Here is a 15,898-nt window from a genome sequence, read left to right as displayed (position 1 = left end):
AGGACTCTGGATCTGTACTCGTTGGAGTTTAGAAGGATGAGGGGGGGGATCTTATTGAAACTTATAGGATACTGCGAGGTCTGGATAGAGTGGACGTGGAGAGGATGTTTCCACTCGTAGGAAAAACTGGAACCAGAGGCCACAACCTCAGACTAAAGGGACGATCCTTTAAAACAGAGATGAGGAGGAATTTCTTCAGCCGGAGAGTGGTGAATCTGTGGGACTCTTTGCTGCAGAAGGCTGTGGAGGCCAGGTCATTGAGTGTCTTTAAGACAGAGATAGATATGTTCTTGATTAATAAGGGGATCAGGGGTTATGGGGAAAAGGCAGGAGAATGGGGATGAGAAAAATATCAGCGATGATTGAATGGCGGAGCAGACTCGATGGGCCGAGTGGCCTAATTCTGTTCCTATGTCTTATGGACTTATGATCTGAATGGTACTGAAACCCAGCATTGATGGTTCTTAGAAAATAGCAGCAGGGGTAGGCTATTTAGCCCTTCAAGCCTGCTTCACCATTCAATGTGATCACGGCTGACCCTTGTCTCAAGGCCATATTCCTGCTTTCTCCCTATACCTCCTGTTGCCATTAAAATCTTTTTAAAATTATCCATCTCTTTCTTGAATACACTCGATGACTTGGCCCCCACAGCCTTCTGGGTAGAGAATTCTATAGATGTGAGTGAAGAAATTTTTCTTAAGTTTGCGAAACAAATAATGCAGTAAGAACGTCACAGTAAAATATGTATAAAAGCAAATTACTGCGGATGCTGGAATCTGAAACCAAAGGAAAAAATGCTGGAAAATCTCAGCAGGTCTGGCAGCATCTGTGAGGAGAGAAAAGAGCTGACGTTTCGAGTCCATATGACCCTTTGTCAAAGCTAAAATATGTATATCCTTTTAACTGGGAACCGGTTGAAAATGTACAATTTTGTTACATGATTAGCTTTCTAATCAGCTAGTCATGTTGGTTTACCGAAAGTGGGTACCACTAGCATTGTAACCTCGGGCCAAAACGATATATTATGAAGCAGTTCCTTGCTTCATTCTTGTCAGGAGGACTGAATCAGCCACGTTAGAATGAAGCTGTCTGTTAAACCTAAGCAGGAATGTTGGAATAGAAAGTGCGTGGCTGTGTTTTACATTAAGCAGAGAATGTGAGAGGTGAGATGGCTTCCTCCTCTGTATTAACTGAATTTATTTTACTGGTTCTGCTGCACATTGAACTGGAAAGCAATCCAAGCACTCCAAATTAAAAAAACTCTCTGCTTCCAGGCTTCTGAAGGTCACTTTGTCAGAAGAAGGTTTCTTGTGCTGGGGGAAGCAGGGAGATATCTGTCAAGATTTGGAACACTTTCAAGAGCCACAGCCTAGCGCATAAAGTGGGGGGGAAAAAACATTAGAAACACTGCAGGCAGCCTAAAATAGTAGGTGCTTCAGTATTCAGATGTTTGAAAGCATTTGGCAGCCTAAGTGCTGAGTTGGGTTCTTTTTTTCACCTTGCCTGAATTAAATTTATACTCACAATAGAATTTTTATTTGAAATTTAAACAGAATGCTGAGATAGAGTAAGATAAATATTAATAGGTAGGCTTCAACGAGCACATGCTTTGGTGCCATTCAGTTCTGATATTGCAGCTGACACAAGGTGGGGAATTTCAACATCAAAAAGTAAGTGGGTGGGTGGTTTAGAGAGGCTGAAACTGACAGTGTGTCGGGAAAGCTGGCTGCAAACTGCTGATTTCCACCTATAGTTTTAGGGACATTAGGCTTTGTGTGAGAATTCCCCTCTGAAGAGGCAGTTTGCCAATTTAAATATCTTAAAAAGCAAGCTGCATGTTTCAAGTTTAACACAGAGTATGTGGGTTTCCTGAATTTTCTGGAACTCGTCAGTGAAAGCATGAGGCTAGATGCAGGGCAAATTGAGAGTGCTGAGTAAACATCAGGTGAAAACCCCTCCCTGTACTCAGACATTACCTTAAACCTCCGTGCTTCGGCGAAAAGCTTTTGCCCGCAAAGCCTGCTCTGATAATGTGCTTTCGCTTCCAAAGAGGTGGTACTAGCTTGGAGGTCATTTCTACTACCTTTGTGTTTGGTATCTGCTCTACACTTCCCATCTGCCTCAGTTTAGTATGGAAGACACTTCTGTAGCTTTACCTTGGACCCTAGATGAGGAATAAAATGAGCAGCAACAGAGACAGTGGTATCCTCGCAGACCTAGCATTCCACGAGACAGAGAGCACGAACATAGAAGTATAGCTGGCAGGTGGTGATAAATCAGTTCTTCAGGAGTCTCCGGGATTGTGTCAGATGGACACCGACACTTGTAGCTTCCTGGAAGAACTCCTGCCAAGTTAATTACTGAAGTCGTCATCACCTTTTCGTTTCTTAGTCCAAACCTAGAAATTCCATAATCTGCAACTTGAATGTTTGAATTTAGATCAAGCCAATAATATTCTCAAACAATGATCACTTGCGGAGTTTGCAGTGAGTGGAAGGGTGGCACAAATAAATAGGGCAGCGAACAGAAGTACTCTTTTGGAACCTGCCTGGCCCATTTACTGGAAAGGTGTGGGGTCCGGCTGCCTATTACTTGCCCTCCGAGTACCACTCCTTCCCAGAGAAAGGGGGCTGATCCAGAGAGTAATTTTTGTAAATGATTTCAAGGGGCCTTAGCAGTCTTCACTGAAATAACTGCATGGGCCAATTGAGGCTGAGTGGCAGGAACTGTCACTGAAGAACTCACTACCTGCAGCCATGACCCAGCCTGAATGATTTTTAATAAAAGGGTATACACACTTCACATTCTTTTCAATACAGGCACTTCCAAACTTTGCAGAAATCCAATGCAACTGGATCTTTCAGTCAGCAAACACCATGTTTTAATAGTCCTGGAGCCTTTTGATCACATCTAAAGAGAGAGATAGAGGGACACCTGTCTTCTGACACACAAGCAGCAGCCTCCAGAGAGAGACAGAAAGATAACCTTTGCTTCTTAGGATCAGGCAGAAAATTTACTATTTCAAAATAAAAGAGAAACTGTGTATTTTCCTTGCAAGCTTAATGCCTCCCATTAGCACATGACTCCATCCATCTCCTGTCAAACAAGCTAATCAAAACCCTACTCTGAAACCACAAGGAAAACCTAAGTAAACATAAATGCATTGATTCTGTTTAGACAACAAGCCATTAGCTAAATTCAGTCATTATCCTGCATCCACAATATTTGAGCTGCCTGCTGCCCAGACAAATCGGCACCATGTAAAACAGAGCTGAATTTTAAACATTCCCCTTATAAGAAACATGATAAAAATACATTTCTGAAAGGTATAGACTGGAATTTTACTGCCCCACCCACCGTGGGAATCGGAAGGGGCAGAACATGAAAAGGTCCATTGACCTCGGGCGGGATTTTACAGTTTCGGGATGAGTAAGGCTGGAAAATCCCACCCTTGACATCACCACACTGTGCACTACCTGTTTAAGCTGACAACTGTAATGTTGGTGAGTTTGCTACAGAGTTTATAGCAGCTAGTTAAAAAAGAGAGAACTTGCATTTATATATCATCTTTGATTTCAGGACACCCCAAAGCACTTACAGCAATGAAGTGTTGTCACTGTTGTAACATATCATGATCATGTGCCTATTCTGTAATTGGATAGTTTTGTGGGTAGTGAATTTGATGCTAATTGAATTACTTACTCAGAATAGTGGCACAGTGATTAGCACCATTGCCTCACAGCACCAGGGACCCGAGAGGGTGGGCCTGGCTAAGATGTCCTTTCTGAGAGTTGGTGCAGACTTGATGGGTCAAATGGCCTCATCTGCACTGTAGGGTCAAATGGCCTCATCTGCACTGTAGGGCCAATGATGCAGCTAATGCCGTATCATATCGATTTTAATGAGACTATACAAGAATCATCTAAAATCGGGCACTGGAAGATTAAGATCTACTAAGTTAAGAATGTAAAAAGTATAGAAAAACATAAAACCACTCGCCCATCAATCCTGCTCCCCCTGGACAATGCCTATCAGCTACTAGAGACTTTGGCCATAGTTTTGTATGCTGGGGGAAAGTTCAGCAATAATATTCTTTCATTCTCAAAGGTTATCTTGCCAATCCAGTCGTCATCCATCCAGTTTACTGGGACACCGTTCTATGCATGTCAAACATATTCTGGTGTCATGCCCGTGTCCATAATTCATGTATTAGCCTTGATAGTAAATTTCCTGCAGACCAGGTGACCACGTATTTGCTGGAATGACGCGGGTACAAAAGCGGTCATGTGTCAGGAGCTCGGGTGTTCCCCCCCCCTGGGCAGGGGCAGACATATAGCATGTAAGAGCTACTCAGTGTTGTCAATAAACTTTTATTGTTCTTAGTCCCTTGTCGCCAGTTATTACAACCCAGTATTTTTACGTGGTGTCAGGAGTTGGCAGAATGGCAGAGGGACTTCACCGCATTGACCTGCTTGTGTCTGACGAAAACATTGTGGGCAACTGGGTAAAAGTTCAAAAGACTGAGGCGTATCTAATGCAGTGCCAACCTAACAGACAAATCAAAGCAGGTGGAGGGGTACACTCATAAATTTAGCAGGTCCTGAGGCGGTCAACAAATTTTGAATCTTTTGTTTTTCAAACAGAGGAAGAAAAGAAGGACCCCAAAATATTGCTAAAAAAGATTGGGCACATATGCATGCTAGTAAAGCACATTATATTGAATAGACACGTATTCAACACAACCAAGCAAAAATCTGATGAATTTATTCACTTGTGTACTGCAACCTTAAAAATCCTAGCAAGGAAATGCACGGTTGGTACCCTCTCTGATTAACTTGTGAGAGTTTATACTGTGTGTGATCCATAGTGATAGGTCCATCTGGTTTCCTCCCACAGTCCAAGATGGATTGGCCATGCTAAATTGCTCCTTAGTGTCAGGGGGACTAGCTAGGGTAAATGCATGGGGTTATGGGGATAGGACCTGGGTGGGATTGTGGTCGGTGCAGACTTGATGGGCCGAATGGGCTCCTTCTGCATTGTAGGATTCTAAGATTCTAAGCAGCTTCTTTGCGAGAAAGAACTAACGCTGAAATTTGTCATCAGTATCTATAAGCTGAATGAGCAGTCAGAAAGAAGCAGCAAAGGGCTGAGGTGAGAAACAGGAAGCTTTTGCCCCCCCTGTCTCAACTGTGGAGGCCATTATTCATAGAACAGAACTACATGTTTGGCGTTTGGCAAATGCTGTAACAAATGTGGTAAATGGAACCATTTTGCAAGATACTGTAGATCCAAGCCACAGCAGCCAACCCATGCCACCAGCCACATCACTGCCGGCCACTCCTCCAGAGTTCAGAGCACAAACAGGGTAAATGAATTGGAGCTCAATCGGCGTAATCAAAGCACTGAGCCTAAACTGTGAGAGTGTTGACACCATGATGGAAAAGGATGAGATTTTCACCATCTTAAACATTGCCTGCAGCAATGCAAATTGGAAAATAAAGATCAACACCGGAGCAAAGTGCAATGTCCTGCCCAGATCAAGGGATATGGGGGAAGGTGGAATCAGGATATTGAATTTAATGATCTACTATGATCGAAATGAAAGGCGAAGGAGGCTTAATGGGCCAAATGGTCTTCGCCTCCCTCCCGACTGACACACAGTGGCATAAATGTATATTATCTATAAGATGCACTGCAGGAACTCACCACGAATCCTTAGGCAGCACCTTCTAAACTCACAGCCACTACCATCTAGAGGGAGAAGAGCAGCAGATACATGGGAACACCAAAGCAAATACTTGGAGGTATACCACCATTCCTTCACTGTCGCTGGGTCAAAATCCAGGAATTTCCTCCCTAACAGTACTGTGGGTGTACCTACATCCCAGGGACCGCAGGATTTCAAGTAGTAACTCGCCACCACGTTCTCAGGGGCAATTAGAGATTGGCAATGAATGCTGGCTGAGCCAGCGATACCCACATCCCATGAATAAGTAAATGTATAAAATAAATATGTACAGAAGGTTTGACTAAAAATGTATTTGAATAAATAGTTCAATAGTTCCTCAGAGAGCACTGTCATAAAGATATAGCTTGAAGACTGATTTGTGGATACTTTCAACTCTCTGGAAGTGCCTTTATAATATGGTCAGCTGACTGATAGCTACTATCGAGCTTATAAATAGCTTAATGCCAGATGTACTATTTCAGCAGCAGCAGAGAACATCAAGCACTTGAGTAACAAAGACACAAAGTTTATTGAACAAAAGTTCCAAAGTCCACACAGGATACAATTACACTGTGTAGGCAGATTTATTGCTAACTGGGAAATATTAATAGCGTGATTTGTAACTTTTTCAATCAGTACTACAGCAAATGGCAGAGGGTAGATTTTAACATAGCTCACCTGCTGGACACTGGGTTTGTGGGCCAGGAAAATATGGAAAATTAATTTACTGTCTGGTACCCACAAATTTCCATTTTCATTTGGGCATTGAGAATAATTGCAAATGCACCTTATGGAAACCAATAGCTGCCTCATTAAATTGAGATCATATAATATCATTAGATTGGTTTGGCTGACACCAGTGGCCCTTAACTACAGACATTTAGATGATAGTTAGAAAACCAGAAAATGCTGGATAAATTCAGCAGGTCTGACAGTATCCATGGAGAGTGAAACACAGCCAACGTCTCGAGTTCATTGAGCTTTCGACAGAATTCGTTGGTATCTTTGGTTAGCGGATTTACTGGTGAGCTATGCTAAAATCTACCCTCTGCCAGCTAGCCAGGCTGTTCCGTAACATTATCATCTAACTGACGATGTGGATGATTATTCAAATGTTCTATTCCCAAAGGCATTCCATTCACAAAAGCATGATTGGCCTAACCCAGACTATTACCACTCTATCAGACTCCTCCTATTCAACAGTGAAGTGATTGAAGGAGTCAAAGTAGCAATAAAGTGAATAACAATACTTTCTCACCACTGCTGAGTTCAGGTTCTGTCAGAACTATTCAGCTCCAGGTCTCATCAGAATGTTCAGTTGACATAGACACAAGATCGGAGTTGCAGAAAGGAGGTGAGAATAAAGAGAGAGTTTGACATAATATGACACCAAGGAGTTCTTAGCTTAATGGGAGAAAACCTTCCAGCACTTTGAATTGGCATAAAAGGCCATTCATCAGCTGCCCAGGTCTTTTCCCTACAATCACCCTACACCCAGCCACTTCCAGCTGCTTCATGGAGAACCATCCATGTTATCCCAGAAGGCACAGGTGGCATGCCGGCACAATGGTTAGCACTGCTGCCTCACAGCGCCAGGGACCCGGGTTCAATTCCCAGTTTGGGTCACTGTCTGTGTGGAGTCTGCACGTTCTCCCCGTGTCTGCGTGGGTTTGCCCTGGTTTCCTCTCTCAGTCCGAAAGATGTGCTGGTTAGGTGCATTGGCCATGCTAAGTTCTCCCTCAGTGTACCTGAACAGATGCCGGAATGTGGTGACTGGGGGATTTTCACAGTAACTTCATTGCAGTGTTAATGTAAGCCGACTTGTGACACAAATGGATAAACCTAAACTTATCACAAGGTCAGGAGCATAGCTGTTCACTGACATTTGCACAGCTTTAAATTTCATTCAGAATTTCTCTGCTTTTTAAGTTTACTTGATGAGTTCCCCTGTTACAGAATCACAGAATTGTTATGATGCAGACGGAGGCACCAGATCTCCAAATGTGCATTATAACTTCGTGTCATTCCCCTGTCTTTTCCCCATAACCCTGCACATTGTTTCTATTCAAATAATCATCTAATGCCCTCTTGAATGCCCTGATTGAACCTGCTTCCACCACACTTCCAGGCAGAGCTTGCCAGACCTGAACCACTGACAACGTGGAAAGGTTTTCTCACATTGAAATTGTCTTTTTTTGCAAATCACTTTAATTGAGCCCCCTCATTCTCGATCCTTTTACGAGCAAGAACATTTTTCCCCTGTCTACTCTGTCCAGCCCCCTCATGAACACTTCCATCAAACCTCCCCTTAGCCTCTTTTCTCCAAGGAGAACAGTCCCAACCTCTCCAATCTATCCTCATAACTGAACTTTCTCATCCCTGGAACTGTTTTTGCAAACCTCTTCTGCACTCTGTCCAAGGTGTTCACATCTTCCCTAAAGTGTGGCATCCAGAACTCAATACAGACTTCAGCGCTACATTTGTTCTGTGGCTGTTGCTATCACCTGCTTGCTACACTGCAGTAATTCGTCAAAGTAACTTCCTTTTGGCTAAGATCAAGTGTAGTATGGAGAGGATGCTGCACTTGGTTGAGGTTATTAGGTTACATTGAAGCTTCATATGTTTCATATGAAGCAATTTTTAAAAGCGGCATCTCGGCCTTTTGGCTAAGATGCAAATGAGCCCAAGTCTTGGAGGAGGAACCTCCCCCTTCTCCAATCAGCTTGGCTCATGTAGATCGGGCCCAGGACAGGTTGGTTTGGTCGCTTGCCCTGTCTTGTCAGCCTGGATTGGTAATGTCTCAACTTGTTGAGACTCTGAATTGGATTTGATTTGATTGAATTGGAAAAGTATTTTTTTTTAAATTTGTCAAAGTAACTTCAATGACACTTCCTTTCTCTGCAGCCATTCCCATCAAGAAAGACACATCTACTCACTTTGGTTGCTTAAACTGAATCTTTGCGTAATTTCAAGAAGAAATTAGAGACAACTTTTGGGGCTAAAGAGATCGAGGGATGGGGGGAACGCGGGATCAGGATATTGAATTTGATCATCAACCATGTTATCCTGAACGGCACGGTGGGTGGCACAGTGGTTGGCACTGCTGCCCCACATCACCAGGGACCCGGGTTCGATTCCCGGCTTGGGTCGCTGTCTGTGTGGAATCTCCTCGTGTCTGCGTGGGTTTCCTCTGGGTGCTCCGGTTTCTTCCCACAGTCCAGAAGATGTGCTGGTTAGGTGCATTGGCCATGCTAAATTCTCCCTCAGTGTACCCGAACAGGCGCCAGAGTGTGGCGACGAGGGGATTTTCACAGTAACATCTTTGCAGTGTTAATGTAAGCCTAGTGACACTGATGAATAGACTTAAACTTACCATCCTCACTTGGACATATTTTGCATTCTTTCACATGACTTATCCAACACCATTGTGGATGCCTCATCAGTAGGAGAAGCAAAATGATCACTTTCCCATAGACAAAAGATATATGTGGTCAGGTTCATGTTGCCCACATCTAAACAATAAAAGAAAAGTCCCTAATCTGCTCACTTTGTTTGTTTTAACTGAATCATTATGCGATTTCAAGAAGAAATTAGATATAACTTTTGGCTAAAGGGATCAAGGAATGTGGGGGGGAGACGGGATCAGGATAGTGAATTTGATCATCAACTATGTTCAAAATGAATAGTGGAACAGGCTCAAAGGGGCTGAATGGCCTCCTCCTGCTTCTATTTTCTAAGTTTCTATGAGAGAAGATGTCAGTAAAAAATGTCTGTAATGTAAAAAGATCCTATCCAAAGATTCAGGCCCAAGTAGCAACAAAAAAATGCAACAATAAATATACGGGTTCCAAAAAAAGTCGGCCATAAAATCTAATTTTCCCACTGAAACTAAAAATGTGAGACACTTATTCAATAGTCTTGTTCCAAAAGACCAGTTATTGCAGCAATCATTTTGAATAGGTAAGCAACCCAGGGGGAGGAAATGACAATAAAACCTCTCGAGATCTAGCAAAGGAGTTAACACATCTAATTGGGAGTTTTAATGAGGCTTTTGTTGGTTTCATTTTCAGAAATGCCATCTTTAATCTTCACCGCAAACTAGGATCACTTGCAAGGCAAACAGATTGGCCTGTGTGCCCCATTCTCACAACCGTCAGTCAGTAAGTTTGCCAGTGCCAATGCACAATTGACTCTTAAGTGTCACTGTTTGCCCATAAGCGGCATTTCATCTGACGGTCAGTAAGGATTTTCTTTCAATATTGTAAACAATTTTGTGAATTTACCGACCAGCGAGATATGTCACTAAATAAAGCAAATAAATGAAGCCAAGTTCAAAATACCATGCCCAATGGTCCAATGCCATGTCCAGCAATGTTAAAGGGTTAACGTTGAAGGCCTCAATGATCCCACCAAGACAGCCCTGTTTAGTCAGCGCCTCACTGCCAACCTTTCAACCTCGAGAACCACACTTTAAGAGAAAAGCAGCAGTAACAGGCGTCAGAGACACTGATTCAGCATCAAATCTGTGGCATAAAGAACAAATAATGGGCAGAAAGATTGGGGGAAAATCCAACAATTTACAGACACCAAAGACATGTGTGGTTTCTTCACTATTGTAACAATTACCCATGGCCCAAGTGCTCAAGAGCCCATTCCACTGTGAGCCAAGCATGGAGAACAGGCTCGCTGGGGCGAACATTCAGAAGCACTCTTCAGCTGAAATTCTGTATTCAATTCAAAAGACATCAATTTCATTCATCAACACCCTATCTGGCTCAATCCTGGCACGGAGCGAAATTCACAGCTGAAAAACAATAGAGGCTCCGGGATACATGGAATTCCTTCCAAAATTTTGGAGCACAGCAGAGATACATTTCTGGCACAGATGCACAACCTCATATCCCTCATTTGGGAAGAGGAATGCAGGCTAAGGGATCTCAGCCACGCTGTGATCATGAAGGGCGACAAGTCCTATTGTGGAAACTACAGAGCTGTCTCCCTATTGTCTGTCACAAGCAAGATCACTGCAAGTATCCTCTTCAATTACTTCTTCACAGTGACTAAAGAATTTCTTCCAAAATCAGAAATCTAAGTGAATTGCACGGATCAGCACTATTCATTGTACATGGCCTTCTTCAACCTCATGAATGATTTGAGACGCATGCTTCTATTTTGAACTGGGACTCTGTTATTATGATGTGGAGATGCCAGCGTTGGACTGGGGTAAGCACAGGAAGAAGTCTCACAACACCAGGTTAAAGTCCAACAGGTTTATTTGGTAGCACAAGCTTTTGGAGTCTCGCTCCTTCTTCAGGTGAAAAAGGAGCCTGAAGAAGGAGCGACACTCCGAAAGCTTGTGCTACCAAATAATCCTGTTGGACTTTAACCTGGTGTTGTGAGACTTCTTACTTTGTTATTAGGCAGACCTTTGTCAGGGAGGCGATGGCCTAGTGATGTTATTGCTAGACTATTAATCCAGAAACTCAGCTAATGTTCTGAGGACTCAGGTTTGAATCCTGAGATGGTGGAATTTGAATTCAATAAAGAATATTGGAATTAAAAATCTACTGATGACCATGAAAGCATTGTCGATTGTCAGAAAACCCCATCTGGTTCACTAATGTCCTTTAGGGAAAGAAATCTGCCGTCCTGACCTGGTCTGGCCCACGTGTGGCTCCAGAGCCACAGCTATGTGGTTGACTCTCAACTGGCTTTTGAAAAAGGGCAACTGCGGATGCGCAATAAATGCTGGCCAGCCAGTAACGCCCATGTCCCACAAATGAATTTTTAAAATTCTAATATCTGCTGAACACATGCTTATTATTACTACATCTAAACAAGTTAGAGAGTAGGCAAGTTATATCTGGGCATGATTCTAACTTCGAGAGAGAGTGAGCGGGAGTCTAATACATGACTGACCAAAGTTAGTAGCACACCATCATCTACATCACTCATTGGCAAATCCCTTCTGTTAACCCTTTATACTACACCTCCCCCCAAATATACTATCCTGCTTTGAACAACAACATGAAACTACTAGGGCAGGATTTTCCAGCCCCGCCTGCAACTGGGATCCTCTGACCCTGCTGAAAATCGAAGGCTGGGCCACCGAATCTCCTGCAATGGGGCCTGCCATGACAGGGATGGAAAAACCTGGTTTACATCTGTAACTATTTATATTAAAGGCAGAATTTTACACTCCCTTGCCAGTGGATTTGTCTGTGGGTTATAAGAGCAAACCTGCTCAAGTGGACTTCCCACTGAGTGTCTGCCTCCACATGCAATTTCATGTGGAGGCAGGAGAGACCTCGGCCAGCCCAGCCAATTGAGGCCTGTTATTGACCACTTTAGGTGCATTTCCTACCCATCTTCAACTTTCAGGCTAACGGGAGGAATCTCGAAGTATGAGGGAAGCCCAAAAATAAATTGGGTTCAGGCCTCAGATTGGAAGGAGAGGTCTTCCTCATCAGCATACCCCTTTTAACATCGCAGCTCCGTCAACCCCCATAAGGTCCGCCACCACAGATCTCTTCCCTGCACCCCTCCACTGGACCTCTCCAACAACCGTCTAATCTCCCTCTGTCCACCCACTATCCTCCCTTTCAGCCTTCACCTACCCTCCCCTCTCGTCCCGAAGACCCCCAAAACATACTTGGCCCTGGTCTCGTGGGACTTAGGCTCTGGCGACTACTTGCAGTCATGATGTGGAGATGCCGGCGTTGGACTGGGGTGAACACAGTAAGAAGTCTCACAACACCAGGTTAAAGTCCAACAGGTTTATTTGGTAGCAAATACCATAAGCTTTTGGAGCGCTGCTCCTTAGGAGCAGCGCTCCAAAAGCTTATGATATTTGCTACCAAATAAACCTGTTGGACTTTAACCTGGTGTTGTGAGACTTCTTACTGTGACTACTTGCAGTCCCAGTCCTGTCCACTGCAACTTCTGGCACTTGGGACTTGTGAGTTGATAGCCATTCAGGTTGGCCAGCAGCTCTCTGAAGTGGACTTTGATGCACCATCAATCGAGCAAAGACTAGTTTGTATGCAAGAACAAATAAGCTTTTATTAGCAAAAGACTTGGAGCACACCCATGCTGATGAACTGGTCCAGACTGAGGCAGGGGGTGGGGAGCAGTCGCCTTTATACCTGGACCGGGGGGGGAGGAGTCTCGGGTAGGGCTGGCAGGGATGTGTCCAGGCATGTCACATATACAGGTAATAAGCTAACAGTGGTTTACCACAGACTTCCTGAGGGTCAAATGTCCTGCACTCAACCAATTAAAGTGCGTTGGAGAGTGAAGTTGCTGCTGGACAGGCAGTATCTCTTTGGAATTCAATACATGTCTGGAATTCGCTGCCTGAGTTGGTGATGGAGACAGATACCCTAAACTCATTTAAAAAGTACCTGGATCTGCACCTTAAGTGCTGTAAGTTGCAAGGGTATGGGCCATGTGCAGGAAGATTGGGATTAGAAAGGGCACCTGGGTGTCACTGGGACCATGGACAAGATGGGCTGAATGGTCCCCTTTCTATGGTTCTATGGATGGTGCAAAAACAACCCTCGCCATCCAAAGAATCCTGGCCAGGATTTTTGCTAATGAGATACATAAATCTTGCTTGCTTTTCTCTTTTTATCTGGGCTGATGTTTTAAACGATTCTCCACTATAATGTATTCAACACATGCTCTGACTTTCACTCCCTTGCCAACCTTTTTACATGTGTCCAACTTTCTAAAAAGTCCAAATCCTTCCAGAATGGTTGTACTGTTCTTCACTGTTGACTCTGCTTTTCACTTTTATGCTATCGTTAACCTCAGATCTTGCTTTTGATAGCCTTCATGCAAGTTGTTTATTTTTTATAAACACCAGGCCACGAGGACTGAGATCTATGGAGTGCCACACCAGCAATCCTTCTCCAGCTTGAGAAAAGCAAATCTTTGTACCCTGGATGTAAACCTGGCGCACTTCATTTAAAAAAAAACAAAATCAGTGGTTTAAAATATCACCTCAAGGATTGAAATGTCTCTGCTGGCTATCAACCAAGGGAAATGAGAGTGAAACTCTGACTAACAAAAGACAATTTTTTGAATGCACTCTTCAGCCATGCTGTAAGCAGACTAAAAATAGGGCTGAGCGTGCCCACAATGTTTAAAAGAAGTAAAACACAGCCAATGGAGTTTGCCTTCAGAAAATTGATTTAAATGTTCAATTATTTCATTAGCTTTTCATTAAATATTTCCAGCAATGAGCGGCACAGTGGCACAGTGGTTAGCACTGCTGCCTCACAGCGCCAGGGATCTGGGTTCGATTTGTGGCTTGGGTCACTGTCTGTGCAGAGTCTACATGTTCTCCCCGTGTCTGCGTGGGTTTCCTCTGGGTGTTCCGGTTTCCTCCCACAGTCCGAAAGATGCACTGGTTAGGTGCACTGGCCATGCTAAATTTCCCCCTCAGTGTACCCGAACAGGTGCCAGAGTGTGACGACTCAGGGATTTTCACAGTAGCTTCATTGCGGTGTTAATGTAAGCCTACTTGTGACACCAATAAAATAAACATTGAGCAGGTCACCATGTGCTGAGCTCTGTTGCCATCTACTTTAACTTTAAAATCTGCTGTAAACTATTATCGGATGGAATTTAAGAAATTAGTATTTGAAATTTTCATTTAATAAATTAATGTTAAAATATTGTTCAAGTTTATTTAAGAGTTAACAAAAAAGTAAAGGGTAGCGGGCATTGCAACTGAAAATAATCAAAAAATGCTACCTTAATAAACTGACTTAAAATATCCTCATAGATTTTATCACATAAAAGTTATATACCATCACATTGAACCTCCTTGAATTTGATGTACTTTTATTAGATAAATTGAAAAAAAAAACAGATTTATAAACATTTTCAATGCAGTATTTTTGCTGAACCATGATCACAATTTTTTTTGAGCATTCTTAGTGAGACATGATTTTCAAGCTGTCGATAAAAAGATATTATTTTCATTTTGGGACTTTCTTGTTCTATTCCTGATAGCTCGGCGGTGATGGATAAAGCTACCACTCACCGACCAGCTTCTACTTACAGCGACATTCACAAACATTTCCTTCCTAATCCATCCCCCAGAGTTTCAGTCTTCTCCTATTTATATTCTCGTGAGTACCCCAAAATTAAACTTGATTAAACAATTAAACAAGTTGACAAAACAAATAAGGGATTGCCCCTTCAAGAGACAGTAACTAAAATCAAAATCTCAAAGGAAGCGTACAGAACTTAAAATCAAAGTGTGATTTTGCGGGTGAACCAGCTGGTGCGGCGCTCGCTGGTCACGGAAGGCCTCAATCATGCCGGCGGACACCGTGTGCTCCCTCTTCAGGGATACCCAATCGCAAACATAGCCACAGAAGAGGACAGACAGTCAGTTCGGAAGGCCCCTTCAACCATCTGTTGATGGGTACTTTGACCAGGCCTGTTCCCATTTATAGGAACACAAGTGAATCTCCAATCAATGTCCACCATGTGAATACAATTAAACCCTCAATTAATATATCATTAATACTCCGAGAACAAAATCAATTTTTTTTGTAATAAAACCACACATCTTATCCCCATAATATGTAATTCTCAAATCTGTAAAGAAATCATCGATATATAACCACCAAAACTTGAAAATAATAATTATGCATGTTGTGCAGAAAAGGTTACTTTAGATAGTACCATAGAAAAGTTACAGCACAGAAGCAGACCATTTGGTCTATCTTGTCCATGCCAGCCCATCTTCCTGCACACGGCCCATAGTCCTGTAGCTTACAGCACTTAAGACGCAGATCTAGGTACATTTTTAAAAAGTTTAGGGTCTCTGCCTCCACCTCCGATTTGGGCAACAAATTCCAAACAGCTACTACCCTCTACATAAAAAAGTTCTTCCTCATGTCCCCTCTACACATACTTCCACTTATCTTGAATCTATGTCCCCTGGTTCTAGAATTCTCTGCCAAGGGAAACAATTTTATCCTGCTCACTCCATCTCTTCCCCTCATAATTTTGTAAGCCTCAATCAGGTCACCCCCTCAGCCTTCCTTGTTCAAGGGAAAGTAACCCCAACCTATCCAATCTCTCCTTGTAGCTCCACTTTTCTCACCCTGGCAACATTCGTGTAAACCTCCTCTGCACTCTCTCCAGAGC

This window comes from Mustelus asterias, chromosome 16, assembly GCF_964213995.1.
Source record: "Mustelus asterias chromosome 16, sMusAst1.hap1.1, whole genome shotgun sequence".
NCBI classification, from domain to species: Eukaryota; Metazoa; Chordata; class Chondrichthyes; order Carcharhiniformes; family Triakidae; genus Mustelus; species Mustelus asterias.
The sequence above is the reverse complement of the archived record's forward strand: the minus strand, read 5'-3'. Positions refer to the sequence as shown.